General features: G+C 42.2%; 1 pseudogene; it reads right to left on the bottom strand.

Moving 5' to 3' along the window:
• Window positions 1-545: 545 nt before the first annotated feature.
• Window positions 546-2,810, bottom strand: LOC126066249 (BUD13 homolog; annotated as a pseudogene).
• Window positions 2,811-4,840: the final 2,030 nt, after the last annotated feature.

Below are 4,840 nucleotides of genomic sequence, written 5' to 3'. Positions count from 1 at the left end.
CAGTTCTACTCTGTCCTGTAGGGTCGCTATGAGTCGGAATTGACTCTGTGGCAACGAGTTTGGTTTTTGGTTATGCCTGTGGTTATAATCCCATTTGGGAATTGGTTGTCTTTGTAATGTTAATGAGACAGAATTAGTGTAGGATGTATCTTGAATCAATCTCTTTAGAGATATAAAGGAGATTAAAAACAAGCTAGCAAGCAGAGATGGGGAAAGACACATGCCTAGTCACATGAAGATCACCCAGAAGCAGAAGCTCAGAAGAGACAAGGACCTTCCTCCAGAGCTGACAGAAAGAGAAACCCTTCCCTTAGAGCTAGCACCCTAAATTATGACATCTATCCTCCTTAACTGTGAGAAAATAAATTTCTGTTTGTTAAAGGTACCCATTTATGGTATTTCTGTTACAAGAGCACTGGGTAAATAAGAATTTGATACCAGGAGTGGGGTCTTGATTTTTAGCATAGACAACTGTAACAGCTGGATATCTGGCTGCCCTATGTCCACTACCACAACCCAGAGTTATGCCCACAGACTCAGAAAAGTTACATATCCAAAAAACTCCACTCGCAGACAAGTTCTTCCGCTGCCTTCTTGCTGGCAAGTCTGGCAAAACACTCCTGCTCATATCCATTGAATCTGTCCACTCTGTCCCAGTGATATCCTGGCCAGATATTGAATCTCTTGGGAGGCTGTGCTGGGCCACTATAACGAGGTATCACTTTCTTATTCTTGTTCTCCTTGGCCTTATTCTTTTTGATGAAGTTGACAATGAAGTCTCTGTCTCTTTCTTGTTCTCTCAACGTCGGATTCAGGTCTTAATCAATATAGTGGGCCAGAGGCTTTTGCATCTTCTTCATTGCATCCTCCACATTGTGTTGCTGTTGCCAGCTCTGGGCAAGCCCTTTTCCCTACTGGACATTCAGCTCATCTCTCTCCATGTCCTTCTCTGATTTTCTTCTTTGCCCTAAACATTTCAGTTTCAAGTTCCTCTTACAATCAGACTTATCTCAGAATATGGTTTCAGTATACTAGAATTCAGCTTCAAACTTCATGGTATCTTGGTCTCATTTATTGAGTTCCTGCTGCTCTTGCTGTGTATCAGTTAACACCAACTCAGTTTTGGCCTCAGAAAACATGTGTGCAGCTTTCTTTCCAGGAGGCTGACTCCTTTGAGGTAGAGACAGATCAGAATCAGATTTGTTCCTCTGTTTCTTTTTGGTGGAGAAAGGTCAGAATCAGAGCTCCAGTGTCAAGGTCTATTCCATGGAAGTGACAAATCTGAACCAGAATCTTGGTGCCCTGGACTTTGTTTAGGTTTATGCCATGAAGGAGAAAGATTTGAATCAGAGGCTTCCTGGCTGTCACTTGTGTAGGAAGAAGACTCCAAGGTATGACTCTGATGTCTCCTAGGTGAATAGCTTAAATGAAATTTCCTATGGCTGAGGGAAGAGTCTTTAGAATCATGCTGCTTCTTATTCACAAAATGGGATTCTTCTTGCTTTTTTCACAGAGGAGGCAGTTCCAAGGCATACTCATGTTTGCTTTTCTTTAGAAGTGATAAATGAGAGGGTCCTGGTCTCTTCCAATGTGGAGAAGACTTGCTAGAGGCTCTTTCTGGGGATTTACTGCTTTTGGTTCTGGGCAAGAGGGACATTAGTAAGCAAATTGGGGGAATCATGACAAAGCCCTTCTGGGAGGAGATATGTCTGAGGAATTGTGATGGGCCCTCCTAGGAGGGGATGGATCTGGTGAGTCACAATGAGCTTTCCTAGGAGATACAACTGAAAAATTGTGAGGCTTTCTGGATGGAGAAGGATCAAGGGAATCATGACAGGACCTCTTCGCTGGTGAAGCATCTGAGGAATCATGACGAACCCTCCTGGGGGGAGGTGGATCAGGGGAGCCATGGCAGACCCTCCTAGGAGGAGATTGATCTGGGGAGTCATGACAAACCCTCCTAGGAAAAGAAGAATTTGAGAAGTCATGATGGACCCTCCTAGGAGGAGATGAATACGAGGAGTCATGACAAACCCTCTTAAGAAGAAAAGAATTTGAGGACTCATGATGTACTTTTCTGGGAGGAGAATGCCTATGTGAGGCTAGGTCTTCATTGTGGCCTCCCAGAGGCTTCCATTTGGCACTGTAACAAAAGACTTCTATCTGCTTTATCTCTTCTGGATATTCATCCACAGACTCAGTCACACAATTGTGGAGGCTGGCAAGTCCCAAATCCATGGGTCAGGCATCAGACTGGAGGCTTCTCCTGACTCACATGGTTGTAGGGGCTGATGAACTCCAAATCAGCAGGTAAGGAGGAAGGCTGCTGTCTCACACCCAAAGAACCAGAGGATGACAAGTCAGATACAGGATCCAGAGAGAGTTTGCCAGAGCATCCATATATATTGGATGCAGGCCATACCTCCAAGGAAACTGATTGGCTTTCAACTGATTGGCTTTCAGCTGATTGGCTGCTTATGCCAGATCACAAGGTGGAGGATGATTATATAATATCTGCCAAACCACTGAGAATCATGGCCTAGTCAAGTTGACACATAACCTTAACCATCACATCATCTTATTTTCAGAATTCTGTGCTTGTCTATATTTATCTTAACAGATTTTTAAAATCCTCTTAAGGATCTCTGGGTTCTCAGTTCAGTTGACAGGTATTTAATGAACACCTGCTATGTGACTGGCACTATCCCAGGATAGACGTCCTTCCTTTATTCAATAAATAGTTTTCTGTGCACCTACTATGTGCCAGGGTTGTGCTTTGTGTTGGGGATTCCCATGAAGAAGGCAGACATGCTTCTTACCTCCTGGGACTCACAGTGGAGTAAAGCATTCAGACAATTATAATACAATCGTCTAAACGGGAAGGTGCAGTGCCTCAGAGAGCAACTATGAGAGTGTCTAAAGGAGTACCTACAGGAGTACCTGGTTCAGACTGGGGAGGTCAGAGAAGGCTGCCCAGAGGAAATGCGAAGTGATGCCTGTTCTGAGACCTAAATGACAGTAGAAAATGGCCAGATAACTAGAGTGTGGGAGGTGAGGTGAGGGAGGGAGGGAGAGGAGGAGAGGGTGCGTTGCAGTATGGCTGGAGCATAAAATGCCTGAAGGACACCTGAGGCTGCATATAGGCAGGGGCGGGATCATGAAGGACTTTTTGAGTCTTATTAAGGAAACTGGGCTTTATTCTGTGGGCAGGACACTACTGAATTCAAACTGAATCATAGATTCATATAATTCAAAACTATCAAGAAACTCCAGAGATAATCTGGTATGGAGCTTTTGAGCAGTTAAAGTATTTTTAGCCCCGTTTTACAGATGGGGTGGATCGTTCATCTGAGGGAGCATGAGTAACCTGCCCAGTGTCACAGTGAGAAAGTACTGCCATGAAAACAAGAACTCAGTTCTCCTGGCTCTCAGGATGGAGTGGGTCACTCAACTGCCACCTATTTTTTTTCCCACGTTGTTTCTAGTGCAATGTCTTGCTTTGGGAGGGAATTCTTTTTGTAGAGATAAAAAAAAACCTGTTGCCATCGAGTTAATTTCGACTCATAGTGATGCTATAGGGCAGAGTAGAACTGCCCCACAGAGTTTCCAAGGAGCACCTGGTAGATTCAAACTGGGGACCTTTTGTTTAACAGCCATAGCTCTTAACCACTAGGCTACCAGCATTTCATTAATGGACATAGTGATATGTAATTTAAGCATGTCAGTTAAAAAAACACTAAGAGAATGAGAAAGCCACAATAGCTAGGAAGAGATCAAAGATGCCAAATAGTGCTTCTTCCAACATTTAGAACTGTTTTAGAATTTATTTAATAACCCTCACTATAAAACACAGTTCTAGTCTTTAACTTCCCTTTTCCTGGACTTAATCCTCCGCACTCAACTCTTACGTTGAACAAAACTAGTGCTGCCATCAAGGAACGCAGAATCCCGAGGGGTTACATGTGAAAGGTGGGGCTGTGTGCCCCCTTGTGGTCAGAGCCTTGCCGCCAGACTGCTTTGATTAGGCAAATGCCTTCGGTTGGAACAAGGAACAAGCTGCATAGCAGAAGCATTTTCAAAGTGATAAAAATGTTCAAATGAGTCGTGTGGTTTATAACTCCTAGGAAACCCTTTCAAAACGGAATTTATTTCTAGTACGGTACTAGTTTCTGCTTGAGTTGTTCATATGATAGCAAAAATTGTGATTTATAGTAGAGCAGCAGGCCTCAAGGTGTGATCTGGGGATTTCGGGGATTCACAAGGTCCCCTTTTCCAACTACTTATCTGGATGAAGATGGACTTCCTTCACAGATTTTACCTAAAACAACATATTGCAACAGATCTAATGTGGAAGCAGAAATAATCCAGCTGTCTTGTTTTAAACCAGAGGTTAAAGGAGTTTAATACAAAATGTAAAATACTGCCACTCATCACACTTTTTTAAAAAAAATATTTTACATGAAACATTATTTATGTTAACATGTAATAAGTTTATTGTTGCTATTTTTAATTAATAAATATTTTTAAATTTTCTTAGTTTTAATTTCTAATATAATAAATATTAATGGATATAACCCTTTTCTATATACCTGAAACAAAAACACACACAAAGTTTTTTGGGGCCCTCAATAATTTTTAAGGGTGTGTGGTAGAATGAATTACTTAATATGGCCCTTCTAGCCATGGTCTTTGTGACTCACACAATGATCGAGTGGTACTATGCAAGTAAGTTATATGGCAACTGTGATCATTGGGTTTATGTGTCAACTTGGCTAAGCCACAATTCCCAGTATTGTATGGCTGTCCTCCATTTCATGTGTTGTAAATCCTAACTTCTACA

This window comes from Elephas maximus, chromosome 23 (genome assembly GCF_024166365.1).
Source record: "Elephas maximus indicus isolate mEleMax1 chromosome 23, mEleMax1 primary haplotype, whole genome shotgun sequence".
NCBI classification, from domain to species: domain Eukaryota; kingdom Metazoa; phylum Chordata; class Mammalia; order Proboscidea; family Elephantidae; genus Elephas; species Elephas maximus.
Note: the sequence above shows the minus strand (reverse complement) of the source record. Positions and strands in the feature narration are given on the sequence as shown.